Here is a 22,493-nt window from a genome sequence, read left to right as displayed (position 1 = left end):
TGACTATTGTATGAAACTACGTTCTGCGAGTAGAAGTTAACTCGTACTTTCGCGTCAGATGGAAAACGTCGACGGCCAACTACAATCAGCATTGGACATTCTTCATGGTCTCAGCACAGCTTCGATGAATTCGACAATAGTTTCATGAACGTTGTCGTTCAAGCTGTATCTCAACAGAATCGTGTTATTTCTCAAACCTTTCACGCGATTACTGCTCTAGAATCAAAGGTTAATGCAATCATAATGGAGTCTAACCAAGTTTCGAGGATTGTTACTAGGTTACAGAAAGCAATCCCGACGTTAGAATGGCTCCTTTACTTCACAGAATATTTGCATGCTGCTGAAATTTCAGTTCATAAAATTGTAACCTCTAAAAATGAACTAATAGACAGCATTGTAGATGCCGGGATAGGACGTGTGGACGCGAAGCTTGTGCCTGTGCAGACGCTTCTTGAAGCTTTAAAAATAGCCAAGTTGCAGTATCATTTAACTCCGATTTTCAATGACAATGAGGTTCAATATCATTACCCACTGTTGGAGTCAACCCTCACGCACAATGCAATTCTGATCCACATTCCTATGCGAGGGCAACATGAGTTTAATGCATGGCATTTAGAACCCTTCCCCTGGTTTGTGAACGACACACTGTATACCCTAGATAGGCCTAAAGAACTTTTCTTAGTAGATGAAGAATATTCATTGTTATCAATATAGGATTCTGAGGTACTGTCACGGTGTAAGTCGTCTTATCTACACCTACACGTATGTCCAGCCTACATTGTTTGCATTTATTCCTGCTGCAGATGGAATATGTGAATTGGCAGTCATACAACCAAATGTACGCACAGCGTTAGCACAATGCAGTTATAGGCCAGTTAGTCTAAAGACTGTGTTCCACGCTCACCTTCACAATGTGCAGTATTTGTTCTTTCCAAATCTCACTACTGTAATTTTAAAATGCCAAAATGGTGTTAAGTAGCTAGTTGTGAAAGGGCATTACAAGGCTCCTGATTTTTGTGAAATCACTTGTAGTACATTACGGACCTTGCCTACTCATCAGCATTTTGCGTTAATTCGAAAACTCAAGTCTGCTTTAATTCCACTTCCTATAATGAATTTCACTATCAAGGATATTCAAATAGTATCAGAGAAATTAAAAGTGTTAGCTTTCTTGAACGAGACACATTTTGCTGATTTGAATAATAACTTGCCATTTTACCTGTCACGGGAATTTGCACTACCAAGTCTTACGATTCCCTCTATTCTGTTAATTCTGGCAATAATGTTCCTGTTCTGTTATTACCGGGCAGTATCATCCAAATTCAACATTGTTCATAACATACTAACCCGTACGACACAAAAGTCTAGGTCCCCTGGAGTAGAGAATACCCCTACAGTAATTTCCCCAGCTTAGTGTCTACATATCTGTTTATAACATGGTTAGGGTTGTCTAGGATGTACTGTACTCTGTGAGTTATTTAGGCCTCACGGAGCTCGGCTGGTAGGTGACCGAGCGATGTAATAGGCCCCTGTCTCATCAACAGAATGTATTATATAAATGGGTCAATACATCTGATATTATATTCAGATTCACCACCCTGTAACTTTCCACTGTCTATGAGTAAGACATGAGATGGACACGTGAGCGGGCAACTTACCCAAGAGGGCGAGACCCATAGCTCAGCATTCCTGTAAGCACGCACTGCGATGCCCCTAAGCTTCAGTAGCTCACCTCAAGTCATATCGTAAGGACGTGACCTAACGTTTATCATACATAAACGCCGTCCCTTTCTCATTCACTCCTAGACAGTGAGACTTACGGTTGATATACACTCAGGAATTATATATACAACCTTTTATAATAAAACAAAGGAACTACCGTTTGGGTTTCGTTACTTAAAACCCAAATATAAATATGTGTGAACGGACTGGTTAATTGGACAAGCAGCCGATTCATCGAGGTAGTAGATAATGACGAAAATTACGATGTTATTTATTTAGACTTTAGCAAAGCATTTGACAGAGTACCGCATCAGAGGCTTCTGAGAAAAATTAAGGCTCATGGTATCGAGGGGAAAGTTTTAAATTGGATAAAATCATGGCTCACCGATAGAACGCAGAGGGTCAGCGTAGATGGTGTTAAATCTGAGTGGGGCCGTGTAACCAGTGGGGTTCCCCAGGGGTCAGTACTAGGCCCACTCTTGTTCATAATCTACATAAACGATCTAGATACTGGGATCAGCAGTGACATAAGCAAGTTTACGGATGACACCAAAATAGGGCGGCAGATTAATTCAGGGCAGGATGCAAATGCATTACAGGAGGATCTAAATAAACTGCAGGGGTGGTCTGAAAAATGGCAAATGAAATTCATCACCAGCAAGTGCAGCGTACTTAATATTGGAAGAACAAATACTGACAATGTATACAGCCTCAACAACATCAACCTAGAGAAGTCGACTAGTGAAAGAGACCTAGGGGTACTTGTAAGCCCGGACCTACAGCCTAGAAAACAGTGCGTTAATGTTCGAAATAAGGCAAACAGAGTATTGGGTTTTATATCTAGAAGTGTAAGTAATAAGAGTGCAGAGGTCTTATTGCAACTATATCTTGCGCTAGTCAGGCCTCACCTCGATTATGCGGTTCAGTTCTGGTGCCTTTATTATAGAATGGATATTAATTCACTAGAGTCAGTGCCGCGAAGAATGACAAAAATGATTCCGGGACTTAGAAACCTTCCATATAAGGATAGGTTAAAGAAACTTAACTTGCATTCTCTAGAAAGACGAAGAGTGCGGGGAGATATGATAGAAGTATTTAAGTGGGTGAAAGGAATCAATAAAGGGGATATAGATAAAGTTCTTATAATATCCGAGCAGGACAGGACTCGGAGCAACGGTTTTAAGTTGGGTGAGTTTAGGTTTAGGAGGGAAATAGGAAGGAACTGGTTCACAAATAGGGTGGTGGACGATTGGAACAAGCTTAGCAAGTTTGTAGTAAGTGCTGGAACTCTGGAAAGTTTCAAAAGGAGGCTAGATAGATTCATGGATGATAGAATGGTAGTAACTCGACAGGAGCTGCCATGCACAGGCCAACCGGCCTATTGCAGACTCCTTATGTTCTTATGTTCTTATAGACACATAGACTGATAGACACATGGGCAGATCTAGACATTAACACATTAATGGACATAAAGACAGACAGAAACACAGAGTAACAAACATATAGAGAGATGGAAAGAGAAAGCTATAGACAGACATAAGAAGATGGCACTGGTCGCATTGTTTCTACCACACTTGTAAATATAATAGGTTGTGCTTCACTTACCTGTAGAAATAACGGGTCATGTCTTACCAGTAGAAATAGCGGGTCATGTCTTACCTGTAAAAATATCGGGTCCTGTTACCAGCCATAATGATGATGGGGATGTCTTCTCTCCAATATGGCTGAGGAATACATACAACATTCATTATTAAACCATAAACTCACAAACGAAAGACACGAAATTCTTCCCAGACAGTTTACGAATCTAACTTCTAAATGTAAACAAACATAGAAACATTCACGACCTGACCTCATGTACATAAGCTCTCTCTCAGTCTTTGTAATTCAGTTGCCTCTGAAGATGTCTTGAATAAAGACGAAAGCTAAGGTGCTCCATGGTTTCCTTTTTCCGTGTGATTTTATCAATATACACACATATATATATATATATATATATATATATATATATATATATATATATATATATATATATATATATATATATATATATATATATATATATATATATATATATATATATATATATATATTTCATGTAGATCCACATTACGTGGATAAGATAAATCTTGATAAAATCACACGGGAAAAGGGAAACAACGGAGCACCTTAGCTTTCGTCTTTATTCAAGACATCTTTATTCAACATATGTATATCTTGATAAAATCACACGGGAAAAGATGTCTTGAATAAAGACGAAACTTAAGGTGCTACGTTGTTTCCCTTTTCCCGTGTGATTTTATCAAGTTTTATCTTATCCACGTTTTCATTGTGGATCTACATGAAATATATATATAAATATATATATATATATATATATATATATATATATATATATATATATATATATATATATATATATATATATATATATATATATATATATATAGTGTAGGGAACAGATTAGCGGGTCCCTCGTAAACTTATTTACAAAATCATTAGACACTGGAGTTGTGCCAGACTTGTGGAAACAGGCAAATGTATACCCATATTCAAAAAGGGAGACAGAGCATCAGCGTCAAATTACCGGCCGATCAGTTTGACGTCAGTAGTGGGGAAATTTCTTGAATCAATTATAGCAGATAGCATCCGATCGCATCTAGAGAAAAGCAAATTAATCTACGACTCTCAACATGGGTTTACAAAGGAAAATCTTGTCTAACAAATCTGCTAACGTTTTTTAGGAAAGTCTTCGAGGTAGTAGATAATGACGAAAATTACGATGTTATTTACTTAGACTTTAGCAAAGCATTTGACAGAGTACCGCATCAGAGGCTTCTGAGAAAAATTAAGGCTCATGGTATCGAGGGGAAAGTTTTAAATTGGATAAAATCATGGCTCACCGATAGAACACAGAAGGTCAGCGTAGATGGTGTTAAATCTGAGTGGGGCCGTGTAACCAGTGGGGTTCCCCAGGGGTCAGTACTAGGCCCACTCTTGTTCATAATCTACATAAACGATTTAGATACTGGGATCAGCAGTGACATAAGCAAGTTTGCGGATGACATCAAAATAGGGCGGCAAATTAATTCAGGGCAGGATGCAAACGCATTACAGGAGGATCTAAATAAACTGCAGGGGTGGTCTGAAAAATGGCAAATTAAATTCATCACCAGCAAGTGCAGCGTACTTAATATTGGAAGAACAAATACTTATAATGTATACAGCCTTAACAACATCAACCTAGAGAAGTCGACTTGTGAAAGAGACCTAGGGGTACTTGTAAGCCCGGACCTACGGCCTAGAAAACAGTGCGTTAATGTTCGAAATAAGGCAAACAGAGTATTGGGTTTTATATCTAGAAGTGTAAGTAACAAGAGTGCAGAGGTCTTATTGCAACTATATCTTGAGCTAGTCAGGCCGCACCTCAATTATGCGGTTCAGTTCTGGTGCCCCTATTATAGAATGGATATAAATTCACTAGAGTCGGTGCAGCGAAGAATGACAAAAATGATTCCGGGACTTAGAAACCTTCCATATCAGGATAGGTTAAAGAAACTTAACTTGCATTCCCTAGAAAGACGAAGAGTGCGGGGAGATACGATAGAAGTATTTAAGTGGGTGAAAGGAATCAATAAAGGGGATATAAATAAAGTTCTTATAATATCCGAGCAGGGTAGGACTCGGAGCAACGGATTCAAGTTGGATAAGTTTAGGTTTAGGAAGGAGATAGGAAGGAACTGGTTCACAAATAGGGTGGTGGACGAGTGGAACAAGCTTAGCAACTTTGTAGTAAGTGCGGGAACTCTGGAAAGTTTCAAAAGGAGGCTAGATAGATTCATGGATGATAGAGAGTGGTAGTAACTCTCGACAGGAGCTGCCATGCACAGGCCAACCGGCCTATTGCAGACTCCTTATTTTCTTATGTTCTTATATGTTCTCAGCCTTCATAGGGTAAGGACGTGTGTAGTCGGCGCTGCCCGCTCACGCGGCCGTGGTCTCTTGATCATGGAGACAGCTGCCAGCCCGGTGTGTCTGGCCCTCCCGTCCCCCATCTCCTCCTTCCCATCTGGATTTATCAACGTCCTCACACCAACAGTACAGTGCAAAGATTGACGATTAACCCACAAGTAATATACAAAAGTGGCAATTTCAACTCGAAGGAAAAGTACAAAAACACAGCAATACTGATTGTGGCTGGATCTAACCTGACCTCACGGCTTCACCTGACCTAACCTGAAAGATGGAGCACACCTGCATTGCCCCAAGCTACTGTCCTGGCCATGTGGCCACACACCTGCCCAACCGCATCCAGCCCATATGAGCACGAACTGACTGCTACAAGAACAGCGCAGTCCCAACCTTTGTAAAAATTATCAACACCTAATTATTATATATCATATTTGCATCACTTATGTTACTTGTACATCATTTGTAAATCAAGAGAACCATTCCCCAATTACGTAATTGTATATTTTCAGCCTTCCGGCTGCCATGTTCTTTCAATAAACCGTTGATTATTATTATTATTATTATTATTATTATTATTACTACTAGCAGCTGATAGATTTGCCCAGGGCCGGATTCAGGAGTGGGCAAAGTGGGCAGCTGCCCAGGGGCCTCCACATATTACAATATTTTATTTATTTGTTTATGCATTTGGATTATTTTTATTTTCATTCTTTAAAATTCATGTTTATCTTTTCCATCACGTAAAACTATGTTCAGCAAGAAGCGTGATAGAAATTAGGCTATCTCCTCCTTGAAATTCATGAATACCTGGTTTTCCTATGAACCGCATATTTTTAATGAATGCTATTGTTTGTGTTGCTAATAATATATTTAGAATTCCACAAACTGCAGTGAAAGCAGTTGTCCAAGGTTATCTTCCAATCCGTGAAGCACTTGATAAAATAGCTAGAGATGAAAATGAGACGAGCAAAACATGTTATGAAGCCAATGCCATGTTTATGAGAAGGGAAGGGAAATATCAGAAACTGGGGATTATTCACAGACACGCAAGCGTCAACGTAATGTACGACTCAATCCATTGGATTATGGACGATCAGAAGAAGCAGCCCTCTCACAGTCAGACAAATTTCGGGTTCAGAATTTCCTTCCAGCAATTGATCAGTTCCTGAGTTCACTGGATCAACGGTTAAAGGCCTATGAGGAAACGTGCTCACTTTTCGGGTTCTTGTCTAAACTGGAGTCAATGAATTGTGACGAAATTGATGCAGCTGCAGCAAAATTGGTTGCTGAGTACAAAAATGATTTGGATCAAACACTTGGAGTTGAACTTGTGCAGTTTACAGCATTCTTCACTCAATTTCTTGAAGACGAAGATGATGAGAAAGGGAGGGCACATTACCTTTACAAGCTGTTGATAGACAAGAAAGTTGTAGATACATTTCCAAATGTTGAAATAATACTACGGATGTACTTGGTGCTCATGGTCACAAATTGTTCTGGAGAACGTTCTTTCAGTAAAATGAAGTTTATTTAAAACAGACTTCGTACTACAATGTGTCATGATAGGCTCAGCCACCTGGCTTTGATGAGTATCGAATATGACATCCTCAGAGAGATTGACTTCGAAAAGTTGATGAAAAACTTTGCAGTGGCCAGGTCACGTAAAATGCCTGGTCTGTAAATAAAGGTAATGTTTATTGTCTGTTTAATGTTTGTGTTCAATAAATCCATTATCCATGGTCGATGGCAGTTATTTTTATTAAAATTCTTGTTTTTTCCAACATGTTCTTACTTTTGTTATAATTTTATCAAATTCATTAAATTGTTTATTTGTTTTACTATTAGATGCAAAACTTCAATTTTATTTATAGTTGCGTTAATACTTTTTCTGAATCTATCTGACCTTGGACTTAAAGAAGCCTATACATGCATTTTTGGACAGAACCATTATTTGAGTAGAGGTTTATCTGATTAATAATGCAAAGAATCATCTCTCTGTAATAACTAATGATATATTCTTTTCTGTGAAGTCTCTAGAAAATTTTTGACATGTGCGGTAGTAGCTACAGTAGGCTATATCAGGGCTGGTCGACTTGAAACCACATGAATGACTCCAGTCATGTCTCACTTTTGTGTGTGTGTGTGTGTGTTGGGAATTTGTACACTATCAATAAATATACAGTTATTTAAAAATTTCTCAATGTTCTAATTTCCTCAATATAACTGCAAATGGCTTCAAAATTCTCCAAAGAAGTGTTCAAATTTCAAAAATTTCCCGGGGGGCTTACAGCGCCCAGATGTTTAGACTCACTTCACTCGCCACCCCACCCTCTTCGGTAGTTATAATGAGGGGGCCTCCACAAAGAGGCTGCCCATGGGCCTCCACAGGTCTAAATCAGGCACTGGATTTGCCGCGCCTTGGTGTAAAAGGTTGTTGGCAACTCAGCAGTTCGCTCCGTCCCTGTGGCTGCTCCCCTGAGCAGTTAAACAATACATCCAGCCTCTACAAACTGTAGGTAATTGTCTATTGTGCTATATGTTTGGTGTTATTTGTTTGTTTACTTTCTGTTTGCTACAAAACAAAGAAATAATAGATAGGCTTCATCCGAACGCAACTTTTGTCTTTGACTTTGACCGTTTGTTATACATATTTTAAAATTTTTAACATCCTCTTTGATGTGCTAGTGCCTAAAAATCATTTGTATTTTTATTTTCGTAATTTTTAACATTATCATAGAGAATAACAGGTCTGATAATAAATAGTGACCACATTAGTATGAATAAATAGACAGCGAAACGAACATTTGATATGAACCAATCAGCTCCCATATAGAAATGAGGGCGTGGCTTCTGGGCCAAGCTAGTGTAAAGTGAGTTTTTTTAATAGTAACGATGTTAGTAAACAAATAGATAAAGTAAACCCAAATAAGTCACCAGGTCCCGACGAGATATTTGCCAGCATATTAAAGGAATGTAAGGAAGATCTTAGTTACTATGTCCTTAGCAAACTTGTTTAACATGTCATTAAAAACCGGTTTAGTACCAGAATCCTGGAGGATAGCGAATATATCAATTTTCAAGAAGGACGATAGATCGCTATATCCTCTAACTGCTGTCCATTTAGTTTAACATAAATTGTAGGCAACTTACTGGAAGCAGTAATTTCAAACTCATTTCGAAATCACCTCGAGAAACACAAGTTGATCAATGATTCCCAGAATGGCTTCACAAGTGAGAGTTCATATCTGACAAATGACGAGTTGACGTTTCGGGGTAAATACAAGAAATAAACTCTGCCACGTTCGTAGAGTAATACGGTATATACAAGTTGTGCTAAAAGTTTAATGTCCTGCTATAATAGTCGAGATAAGTTTATTTCTCTATAAACAGAGTCGCCAGTTGCAATGAAGTCACCACCTTCCCTACAGCCGACGCAGGGATGGAGATACGAGTCCATTTAGAAGTAATGACATTGTTTTTGAGAATTCCTGATGCTAGGTAAACATGACAACATAGTGCTGCTATTGTTTTGAATATTCACTAATGAACCACTGGGATATATCATCATTTATAATAATTAATAGGTAAAATTTACTTTAACTACCATAAGTATTTGGATGCTTAGATTCGAGATAGGCTATAGAGGGTAAATTTTAAGTTTTGGTCATCCCTGTACTTAGACATGCAGACTGGTTTTTTTTTTCTGATGGTTTGCGATTGGTTATGAACGATTTTGACCTTCATTTCTATCGGAAATCATTAGCTTTGAGTTACTACCCCCCTTACCAATGTGTGTTAAGCTAACCTTATAAATCATCATACCCTAACCTAACATATGACCTGTATTTCCTTATACGATCGATAAATGTTTTTCGACAGAAATCACGCAGAGATAATGTGTTATTGTTTAAAGGACTTAATCCCATAGTTACAGTCGAATCTTAAGGTTCCCCAGATGACCAAAACCAAAATAATACCGATATTGTTTGGAATGTTTAAACTATGAAATTTATAGTATGGGCAGCTAATATCCAGTGAATTAGTTAATGTGCTTAGTGATATTTATATATTCAAAATAGTATTACTGTATTGCATAGTAAAGCACAATCAATTATCTGATAATATTTATTTACAGAGCCGATCAGCAGAGAAGGTTGGACAACTACATCCAGGATTCATTAAGGCAGCTGAAAGAAATTTACCAAAAGTAGATGTCTTTATGATTGTAGAGTATTATCAAGAACTCGGCCATCCAGCTATGAAGCACATTAAATTACATCTGTCATCTGATCATCTCAAACCCATTCCCTGGCCATGGTCGTCCCTAGTCCTTCCACAACATTAAATATTGACATCAGTGACGAAAACTTATATTTTACAGACATGAAATAGAGAACAGTGATGAAAACTTTTATATTGGAGTTATCGGTCTTTTGCATCATTTTGGCACCCAGCAAGTATATACACACCACGATACTTGAGCAGTAATTTATTTTAGTCTAAAAATAAGATATGCCTGTGTATATCAACATTGTACTGCATATGGCCACAAGTCCTGTAATTTTGCTGGTAGCAACACATAATCATGGATATACACCACAGCTGGCTGCCTCTACGCTCCCTTTCTGCAGTTGGGGTGAGTAGCCAGAGCGAGACCGATAGTGATGGAAGCATGAATGGAGAGAATGACCCCCAGACTGCCAACGTGGTCTCTTTAATAACCCCAGGTCTGAAGACTGTCCATGACCCTATACTTTTTCCAGTGTTTAAGGAGGAGGAACTCGCCGGACTGATGAAGGAACCTGTGTATAGAAATACTACTGAAATATGGGCCGTGAGGCGCATTATCAAGAACACCAGAGGTGAAGAATTTGAAATGGTCAACTTATTGGTCAGGTTGATCTATGAAGCCGAAGCGCGACTCTCTATACTAAATTCAAGGTGGGACGAGTAACACGAACGCTTAGGTTCATTTCGTGGAACATCCGGAGTGTTAACCGCAGAATTAATGACCTACAATGGTTTGTTAAAGTTTTTAACATTGATGTAATTGGTTTACAAAAACCTTACACGTCCAACACCCAGAAGAAAGTTGCACCCAGTGTAGGTTATGTATATAAGCTACTGTGCCGAGTAGCAACCCTGTACATAAGCTACTGTGCCGAGTAGCATTTATATATATTATCACGTGGCAACACTGCACGTGTTATGTGGCAATATTGCCCCGAGGCTGCCATATGGCAATGCGCCTCAGTCTGACTGTGTGAGCCGCGCATGGCACACAGCGTCACCACTTGTATTTCTCTCATCCACAATAAATGGACTCAGTGTTTCCCTAGCCATCACTGCATTCTTCAGGGCACACTAGTAACCTTCATGGCGCAGTGTCTAGGATCTGTGGACTTACTAAGTGTGTGAACAATGCCGACAGTTACGTCTGCCGGTGATGCGCGTCGACTCAGTGTGTTGTGTTCGACTCAGTGTGTTGTGTTGTGTTGCTGTGTTTCGCCGCGATGTGCAGTGTTGCTCCGTCACAGTGCGTTTTAGTGACGGTGCCAGTGTTAGTGTCAGTGTATTAGTGTGTGTCTAGAGCTGAGTTGAGCATTGGCCTGTCTTTTTTTTGTGGTACCCACGGAGCACGCAGGCGTACACCCTTCTCGTGCGACATCCGGGGGACACTGACGGTCTTGCCGGACCACGCAGCTGTCCACGCTCCCTCCGCTCTCTCAGACACACACACGCACGCACGCACGCACTCACTCACTCACGGAGAGAACAGTGGACCTGGACCATAAGCGTGATTTTGCGCTGTTTATGTCTTATATATGTGGTTCGAGCTGTTGAGGCGCCACTTTATATATTAAACAGTGCAGTCCACGCACACACAAAGATGGGAGGTAAGAAGGGACGTCAAGATGGGAGACACGACTCCCCACCACCTTCCCCTCCACCGGGCGCAGACTCTCATCCTCCACCTCCAGTGACGGACATCGCCACAGTTCTGAAGTGGATGGACGACCGGGACGAGAGACGCAGAGAGATGGAACTTCAGAGGGAGGAGACACGAAGAGAGGAAGAAAAGTTGCGTTTTGAGGCGCAATTGGCGACCCTGGCGCTAACCCACCCTCCCTCACTCGCAGGTAGCGCGCATCAAGGCGCCAGTACCCTCCCTCCTCCACCACACCAGCGTCCTCCAGGTACTCTTGCTACCCCAACAGCTCCCAAGGCATCTGTTCAACCCCCACCCGCCCTCTCACCAGACGTCACGTTTCAGCTTTTTCGTGAGTGGAGGCGGCGTTGGACAGATTACTCCACGATGGTGGACCTTGACAGCATGCCTCCAAACAAACAGCTCATCCAACTGCGGATGTGTTTGTCGCTGGAGACCCAGAGAGTTTTGGAGCACACGTTGCACGTGCCTCCCGACTCTACCTCTTCAGTGACGGATGTGCTCGACCTTTTACAGGAGCACGTTAAGGGTCGGAACAACGAGGCTTTGCGTCGCCGTGCCTTTACTAGCTGCAAGCAGGCGGAGAACGAATCCTTTGACGACTTTTTTGTACGTTTGAAGAGTTTGTCAAGAGGAGATCGACGTCTGCAAGGCGCACAGCCGGGAATGTGAGGAAGCCTGGATCAAGCACGGGATCTTGACAGGTGTCAGGCACGAAGAGTTGATGCAGCGACTCATCCCCCTGGACGCTTCCTCCACACTCCAGGTGGTAGTGACTGAATGTCGGTCATACGAGGCCACCAAGTCCGCCACCTCTGCCTTACGGGCCCCACCTGCTGTGAGAGCTATCTCACAGTACAAGAAGGATAAGAAGGCGGCCAACAACGTGAAGGCTGCCGCACGTTCTTCCACGCCTCCGCATAGTGCTTCCTGTGGCAGCTGTGGAAAGCAGCACAGCCCCAAGACTTGCCCGGCCGCCGACGCACTGTGTCGTGGATGTGACCGTAAGGGCCACTGGTCTAACACAGACAGGTGCCCTGCACGAGGCCGCAAGTGTCAGGCCTGTGGTCGCTATGGACACTACGACAAGTGCTGCCGCCAACCCAAGCCCAAAAGCCCGAGACGAGGAGGACAGCAGTGCACTTCCCTCAGGGTGGTTCGCACGCAGCCCCCTCCAGATGGCCCACGCAGCCCCAAGCAGCAGCGGAGTCACATCAGGAGGGTGGAATCGACCACACGCCCCAGGGCTACCCCTGCCCAGATCCTGTATGGTCACCCTCTCCGCTCTTGCGTTCCTACACACGCTAAGGCCTTTGCGAAGGACTGGCAGACCAAAGCCGAGAGCTGCTACCGCCGCACCGCTACACGTGCCCAGGACGCCAAGGCTCGGTATGACGACCGTGCCCGCCCTCTTCAGCCGCTGGAGATTGGTGCCCTTGCCCGCGTCCAGAACCCGACGACGACACGTTGGGACAAGGTGGGCATAGTGATGGGCGTCGGCCGGTCGCGGGACTACAAGGTCAGGATGCCGAGTGGCCGTGTCTGGTGGAGGAACCGCCGCTTCCTCCGGCCAGTCCCACCCCCTGCTGCTGGCCCTCTGACCGAAGACGAGTCACCTACACCTCACGAGGATCCGCCCTACAGTGCACCTCGACGCTCGGAGCGACTTAGAACTAAGAAGTCCGCTCAAGACAAAGACTATGAGCGTGAGGGGGGAGGGAGATGTAGGTTATGTATATAAGCTACTGTGCCGAGTAGCAACCCTGTACATAAGCTACTGTGCCGAGTAGCATTTATATATATTATCACGTGGCAACACTGCACGTGTTATGTGGCAACATTGCCCCGAGGCTGCCATATGGCAAGGCGCCTCAGTCTGACTGTGTGAGCCGTGCATGGCACACAGCGTCACCACTTGTATTTCTCTCATCCACAATAAACGGACTCAGTGTTTCCCTAGCCATCACTGCATTCTTCAGGGCACACTAGTAACCTTCACCCAGGATAACTGGGTTTACAGCATATAATAGTGGAGCAGGAAGTGGCCAGCTCACTTATGTAAAGAATGGTCTGGTCTGCAAATAGATCAAAACTCACAATGATGAAAGCACTCACTATCAACAATTTACAGTAAAGACAACAAACAGTCAATTTTCGCTGTATAACATCTATGTTCGGTGTAATTAGCTGCGAGCGGACGTGTTACCAAAGCCATCAGGTAACAATGCTATGCTGTGTATGGGTGACTTTAACTCTCGTCACACTGTCCTCGGTGATGTCCAGTGTAACTCTAATGGTAGAGTGTTCGTGAATTACATCAATAATCATAATATCACTGTATACGACACAGACAACGTGACACATCTGATGGGGGGCAGACTTAATTATGTGATTGGGTATAACCTAGTAGAAGTAATGTCAAGGCTAAGGTCATCTCAGACCACCTAGTCAGTGATCATTATGCAATACTTACTGAATACACTGTTGCTGATGTCAAGTGTGAACCCCATCCTAAGCTCAGAATTAACATCCCAGATAATCTTAAACTGCACTTCACGGCCTACATCCACCACAGATGGTATGCTGGATATATACCTGGGTCAGTGAATGAATTTTGCTGTGATCTTGTAAATGTCATTACCACATATTATACCGCCTGGGCTAAGTCAAGGAGGAAGGGGGGCAGCACTAAATCACCTCTGTGGACACATGACCCCATCCTCACCAAAACAGGAGAGAAGGTAGAACAGCTTGCCAACACTTATAAGCAAAATAAAACTAGTGATAACCTCTTGTCATTCCTCAAAGCTAACAGAGAATTTCGTGAACACACCTATTGGGAACAATTCTTACAGGGGATTAATAGAACAACCACTCTAGCAGAAGTGTGGAACAAAATTAGAGCCATTACCAAGTCACCCACCCCAGTCCAGCTTCATCACAGCCCTGCAGAATATGCTGCCATGCTATTAGACCAATGATCTAGTGTGTCACAAATCACTTCCTGCCTCCTGACATACAGCAATATCTTAAAACCACACACATTAAAAGGGGATTCAATATTGAAATAGCCTGTTCCTCACCAGACCTTATCGACCAGTTTCCTATAACGCACCACGAACTAACAACAGCACTAATGAAAGGCGAGTCATCCTCCCCTGGTGAGGATGGCGTAACCTATAACACCCTGAGATTGTTGAATGAGATCCCTAACCATCCACTGCTTGACCTGTATCAAATGAGCCTCACACAGGGTATTCTGCCTAAGACATGGACTCATGGAAACTAGTACCAATCCCTAAAGCTAATTCTCCAAACTTCAGGCCAATTTCACTCACATCCTGTATGTGTAAAGTCCTTGAAAGAATTGTTCTCAACCGTCTCATGTTTCAAGTCAAAGACAAACTGGACCCTAATCTGTATGGGTTTATGCCCGGGCGTAGCACACAGACATGCTTTGCAGAATATCTTGTTCACTCAAAAGATAAGACACAAACAGCCTTCATAGACCTTAAATCAGCCTTTGATGTAGGTAATAGAGACATAATACTTGAGCAACTAGCTAATTTTGGCGTCCAAGGTAACCTCCTGACATGGGTAAAGGGTTATTTGTCCAACAGGTATGCCAGTGTTCTATTTAGGGGAGTTAAAAGTGCCAGAATGAGATCATTTGAGCTTGGCACGCCTCAGGGAGGAGTGTTAGGTCCTATGCTCTTTAATATACTGATGCACAAGCTTATTGCTGACATTCCAGTTCAGACAAACGAGGCTGTAATATGTTATGCTGATGACATCTGCATAATGACACAGACCAAGCTCAGGTTCCAAGCCTTGCTGGATGTATTTGCTCGGAGTTCTGTGGAATGTGGTCTCATAATATCTGTTGACAAGACGAGGGTCCTCAATACTCGTCCTGCTCACCCTCTGCCTCTTGACTTTAACATTTACAGCATGCCCTTGGAACTATGTAGCTCCTATAAATATCTTGGAATTTGTTTGAATGATGCAAACTTTGTCGGCAACCTTCGTGCCAAACTAATGCAGAGCATTAAACCCCTCAGAACCCTTGTTGGCAAAGGCTATGGAATTAACATCACCTATGCTCGTACTTTCTATCTTCACTTCATTCGTTCTGTAGTTGAATATCATGCTCTCCATCTTGTGACTATTCCGCCTAAACAACTCAACAGCCTTGAGGTAGTGCAAAATGAAGCCATGCGTATCATTCTAGGTTGCCCAAAATCAACCAGAATTGTAAACATGAGGAGAGAGCTCGGACTGCCCTCCCTATCTGAGAGGGTAGCTCTACTTAATACCATGTTTTGTGTCAAAGTTTTGAAGAACAATGTTTCCCATACTACAGCTCAAACTGAGTTGATGTTCTAACTAAGTCATCCAGACTGTCTCGCTAACCTCCCACAAAAGATTCTCTTTGGGGCGTGGCATCATAAAATGTGTTGCAGATCTCTTGAAACTGAATGTCCCAATCACCCCAGACGAACCCATTAATGCCATATCTCCTTGGGTGGATATATCAGTTCCTATTAATTACACTCCTGTTGGTAGTAAGCAAATGTTAAACACCGATGTGATGAGATGTGTCACACTAGAAACTATTAACAGACACATAAAGAGTATTAAATCAAGTGAATCCTATACTTTTACTGATGGTTCTGTGCAGACAAACACAGATAGAACAGGCTGTGCAATTGAAATATATAAAGAAAAAGAGATGATAGTGTCAAACAAGCAAATGCTGAACAACTGAACCAGCACAACACAAACTGAACTAACTGGAATCTACTTAGCCACAGACCACCTTAAAGAAAATAGAGGTGGGGTGATATTCTGTGACTCTCAAAGTGCTTTGAAATCAATGAACAGCCCGTCAGGCTCTATGTCTAAAGTTGTATGTGATATTAAAAGGAATGTGATAACTGCCAATGAGAACAACTTTCGTATCTAATTTGCGTGGATCCCGTCCCAATTTGGAATCAGGTATCATGACCGTGCTGATAGACTGGCCAATAGGGCATGTAAGAAAGAAAATGTTGACCGTGACCTTGGCCTGTCCAATGCTGTAATTAAAACCATTCAAGTCAGAATCATGAACTCTGATCTAGAAGAAGTGAGAAATGCAGAGAAACCTGGCAGTTGTAGCATTAGTAAATATGACAAATTTTGTGACAAGAGGTACAGGTATGGCCAGCATAAGGACAGAACCAGACAATGTGATGTAGTCGTGGCCAGAATTAGGTTAGGATACAGACACATCTGGCAGGTTAGTAAGGCTGTACCCATACCGGAACACTCAGCATGTAAACTTTGTGATAAACCTTTAAAGCATACACTTGAACACTATATTATTGAATGTGACACTGTCAAAGACTTCAGGCCACCTGGCTTATTGTATCTTGAACTTTGTAATTACTACATTGAATCGGGGGTGCTTCAGGACATTCTTGCTGTTTATCCCACACTGATTAGTCTTCAATTAGAATATGACGTCCAATGTATGTGAACCACTGACCTATATATACTGCTAATGAATATGATGTATTTCTTTGTGTACGAACCTCTGTCCTGCATGGCAGTGAACAGTGACATTACCCACATGAATCTGACCTATATACACACACACACACGCATATATATATATATATATATATATATATATATATATATATATATATATATATATATATATATATATATATATATATATATATATATATATATATATATATATAAGTCAACCCTCACTTTACGCGGTTAATGTAACCCACAGGGTACCGCGGAAAGTGAGAAACGTGTAAAGTGAATAACATAACATATGGGATTAAATGAAATAGAGACCAGCTGACCCCCAAACTCCACTTTTTCCAACACAATACCTATGTTCTAGTAAAAATAACATCTTAATTTTATGATGGTACATGCACACAATTAATACTTAAGAGAAATAGAGAAATACAGCCGCCAAGTTTATGTCCATTCAAATAATGGACTCAACTCCCTCCCCCTCTTCTCACACTACACTCGCTGGCTCTTCCCTCTCTGAGAAATTTTGGAGGGAAAACCACTAGATTTTAAGGTATAGTAATAAATAATACCTCAAACTAAAGTTAGGATAATATAATTGACATTGCTGGATTCCTTGTAAGACCAGGAATATTTTGAATATAAATGTCATATATTTTGCACAAAAGATAACATATTTACTCAGAGTAAACATTATATCTAAAATTTGTATGTCTAATGCAAAATCTATGGTGTTTATATTCAAAATGATCATCAAATTGTAAGAATTCAAGCAATGTAAATTATATTCTGGCCAGGTAATTTATATGAATTTTATGAGCTAAAACAAATATCTTCAGTTAATAAAAAAAAATATTCTTCACACCGTGCCAGAAGGTCGGTCGGTCCCTCCCTCCCCCCCACGCCCCACCAACCCTCCCTACCAGATAAATGTGTGGGAAAACCAGACTATTTACCTTTTTAGTAATAAATAATAAATCAGACTAAAGTTAGGATAATGTAATTGACATTGCTGGATTCCTTGTAAGACCAGGAATATTTTGAATATAAATGTCATATATTTTGCACAAAAGATAACATATTTACTCAGAGTAAACATTATATCTAAAATTTGTATGTCTAATGCAAAATCTATGATGTTTATATTCAAAATGATCATCAAATTGTAAGAATTCCAGCAATGTAAATTATATTCTGGCCGGGTAATTTGTATGAATTTTATGAGCTAAATAAAAAAAATATACTTCACCCATGTAAAGGGGTACACGCACCGCGGAATGTGAGCATCCTGGGTTCTGGCAGGGCACCAAACGCGGAATGTGGGACCGCGTAAAGTGAGGGTTGACTATATATATATATATATACACAATCAACACCTCAACCCTGGTGGTCCAGTGGTTAGCATTCCCCGGTCACAGTCATGGGCTGGTGGGCTGTGGGTTCGAATCCTGGCGGGTTGAGGTGTTGATTGTATGTAGAAGTATGCGTGCTTTATTGGGCTAATGAAATATATATATATATATATATATATATATATATATATATATATATATATATATATATATATATATATATATATATATATATATATATATATGCTGATAACCACAAGGAAAGAAGAAAACACGAAGTTCCCAAGCGCTTTCGTGTAATTCACATCTTCAGGGGTGAGTACAGACTAGAGAGAGAAATACAAACCAAGGTGTATATATACAGAGGAGGGTGAGACCAGGTCCACAATGGTCAGGTATTAGGTAATGACCCTACTAATCTTTAAATAGCACACAACGGTTGGTGGTCAGGTCAGATGGTCAGGTGACCCGGCCTTCTCACCTGGTTACAAATCTTCTTAATTACAAAATTGTCCAGCTTGTACATGCCGTTACTCAAATTCATGTTGAATGCTTCGGTATGTTTAATAAGACTAGATTCTATGATGTTCCTACTATCAATTGAATTACATGGTAATATTGAGGAGGCATTATCCCAGTCAATGCAATGCTTGTTATCCCTCAAATGAGCAAACAGAGCATTGGATTCCTGGCCTGTCCTAACACTGTATTTGTGTTGTTTAATTCTAGTTGCAAGATCTTTTCCTGTCTGGCCTAAGTAAAACATATTACATTCCTTGCAAGGAACTTTATAAATGCAACCAATTGTGTTGTTGGGGGAGTTCTTGATTAGCATTTGTTTAGCAGTGCATGAGTTTTTAAATGCCACATTGACGTTCCCAGGTTTTTAGTTGTGAAGGAATGTGTGAGAAATTTTTGTGAAATGGTAATATTAAGATATTCTTATGGTCATGGGTGGGCTTGGGATCAGTTCTATAAAAAGTTTTCTTAGTAATGTTTAGGCATTTGTCTATGAAAGATCTAGGGTATTTAAGGTTTGAGCCAATATTATATATATATTTGTATTCCTCATCGATGAATTCCGGACTGCAAATTCTCAAGGCACGTAAAAACATTGTTGAAAATACTGACTGTTTGACTTTATTATGGTGGGCAGAATAATAATGAATGTATGAACACACATTAGTTGGTTTTCTATAAATACTGAACTTAAAAGTGTTACCTATTCTGTGTATCAGACAGTCTAGGAATGGCAATTTACAGTCTTGCTTTAATTCCACAGTGAATTTGATCGAGGGGGCTAAGTTGTTAAGTTATGACAGGAAAGCTTTTAGGTCCTCATTGCATGGCCAGAGACATAATACATCATCAACATATCTAAACCAGACTGCTGAGGGTGGTAAAATATTACTTAATAGTTTCTTTTCAAAGAATTCCATATATAGGTTGCTTAATACAGGTGAGAGTGGATTACCCATTGCCATACCAAATTTTTGAGCATAATATTCCCCATTGAATTCGAATTTGCAATCCTTAATACATAGTTTGATGAGTTCGATGAAGTCGTCTTTCGAGACGGGCAGTGAAATGTCATCCAGGGAATCTATGAGGAACTCTAGTAAATCATCAACTGGGACCTTTGTAAAGAGTGATGTTACATCAAAACTGACCAGTTTAAAATCATAATTAATGTGTAAGTTATTGAGTTTATCAACCAATTCCATATTATTCTTGATATTAGAGTTAGAAATGTTGCCAACTTAGCATATATATATATATATATATATATATATATATATATATATATATATATATATATATATATATATATATATATATATATATATATATATATATATATATATATATATATATATATATATATATATATATATATATATATATATATATATATATATATATATATATATATATATATATATATAGGTTGGACGGTACACCTTTCAGCTATGAAACATTAAGGCTACGACACATTAAGCTATGGCTCATTTAAGCTACAGCTCATTAAAGCTACGACACCTTTAAGCTACGACACATTAAAGCTACGACTCATTTAAAGCTATGACTTATTAAAGCTATGACACCTTTAAGTTATGACACATTAAAACTACGACTCATTTAACCTACGACACATTTATACCGATTATAACACACATAGTAACACAGGTAGGTAAATAAACAAGACTCTGTAGTAGCACTGACCGGGGCTGTAAGTTGGCGGTGGGCGGGGAAGACGAAGGGGTGGTCACAGTCACACAGGTCGCCATAGCCGTCATGGGTGTCACAAAACACCCGCCTCGCCCGCCACACCTCGCTCCTCCCCCATCCTCTACACTCACCCAAACCTGTCAGGGAGAACGTTCTCAGTCAGTGCTCACATATCCAACGCCACATTCAATATCCATAACGAGATGGAAGACATACCACCCCGGTCATTTCTTCAAGCTGTCGTAATTTTTACATGCAAGGCGTCAGTGTTTGAAATTGGTTAAGCTGTTATGTAAAATAGATGTAAGGAAGTTCTACCTCACTAGATATATAAATAAAGTACAAAATATATAATTATAGTTATTTATTGCAATTATAAGGCCCCATCCATCTTCCACTCTCCCCAGTGGAGGGTTCCCTTGCACCTTTTCTCCCCGAAATATGGAAGGAAAACACTGATTATTTAACTCTTTGGGTTACATCCCCACACAAAGTTTCATCGAAATCCACACTTTTTTATTCGAGTTATCACGTTGATAACATGCCCAGAAGGACACAAACTCCTCTGACAGAGTAGTTTGCAGACGTCGGGTAGAACCTAAGAAATTCAACAGTCATACCAATTTAACATCACATAATACCCCAGTGTCCACGCGCACGCACGCACACACACACACACACACACACACACACACACACACACTCTCTCTCTCTACTCAAACTGAGAAAACGCGATTTAACTCTGCTCTTCACTGTAAGTTTTAACTCCTCTAATATACTGTTCTGGGGTGTTTATTTACACCTTACTTTATCATATCTTCGTTCCCTAACATCTACAATAAATCGACTCTTTACTCACCCGTTAGGTCTTGTTCCAGATTATCCAAGGTGCCATCATCACCCCCTTCATCTTCCTTGACGTGTTCGTCCTCGACTACACCATTAGCTGTAATGTTAAAAATCATCATATCTTCAGTGTCGTTCAATAACCCTTTAGCTGTGGGTATGTTTGTTGTATTCACGATGTCTTGTGCCTCGTTGATAAGTATTTGTTCTTCATTTGTACCTTCAGTTTGGTTTTCCATCTTAGCCGTTGTTTCCTTCGTAATTCCCAACGACTCATTTCTCGCCAGTATATTGACCATCACCCCTTCATTCTCAGGCTTTGCCTCTCCCTGCTGTGTAAGGTTGGTTCCTTCAGGTGGCCACGGGATCTCCACTGTTAGTAGCAAAGGGGAAGCATGGACTTTCGGGGTGCTCAAGTTAGGACTGATCGTCTCCGCCAAGGTCCTGCCGCCTTTGAAGAACACCCACGCCCACGAATCCCTGTAAAGGTAGTGAAACGCCCACTCGGACCCCAGGTTCTGCAGGTCCTGTCGCGCCGTCCCAAGCTGCTGCGATCCATCGTGCTATCAAGACAAAAAAGACAACCGAAGGCTAGAACTGTCTTCTCTTACACTATCTCCATCAACCTGCCACTCTAGGACGAGAGGGGTTGCGCTTGGTCCCGGGCTCTGACGTGATGAGTGACTTCTTATTGTACACAGGTCCAAAAGAATAATAATTGTAGTCAACCACAAGTACTGTCGTCTCTTCTCCTGCTGTTCCACGAGCCCCGAAATTTAGACTTGTGAATCCGAAGCATTTCTACACACAATAATGCGAAAGTGTCTGCTGCTTCGGGTTCACGAGTCTGAATCTCGGGGTTCGTGGAACAGAAAGAGAAA

General features: G+C 40.9%; 1 long non-coding RNA gene across 1 annotated transcript in view; it reads right to left on the bottom strand.

Moving 5' to 3' along the window:
* The window catches only part of LOC121876298, a 30,217-nt gene extending 9,349 nt beyond the window's left edge, over positions 1 to 20,868 (bottom strand). The window contains exons 1-2 of the long non-coding RNA XR_006090747.1: positions 20,761 to 20,868; positions 3,382 to 3,446 (exon numbers count right to left, since the gene is read on the bottom strand). This is a non-coding gene — a long non-coding RNA (uncharacterized LOC121876298). The remainder of the gene's footprint in view (positions 1 to 3,381; positions 3,447 to 20,760) is intronic.
* Between the last annotated feature and the right edge of the window lie 1,625 nt (positions 20,869 to 22,493).

The sequence above is a fragment of the Homarus americanus genome, unplaced genomic scaffold (assembly GCF_018991925.1).
Source record: "Homarus americanus isolate GMGI-L3 unplaced genomic scaffold, GMGI_Hamer_2.0 scaffold34921, whole genome shotgun sequence".
In the NCBI taxonomy this organism is placed as follows: Eukaryota; Metazoa; Arthropoda; class Malacostraca; order Decapoda; family Nephropidae; genus Homarus; species Homarus americanus.
The sequence above is the reverse complement of the archived record's forward strand: the minus strand, read 5'-3'. Positions and strand labels throughout refer to the sequence as shown.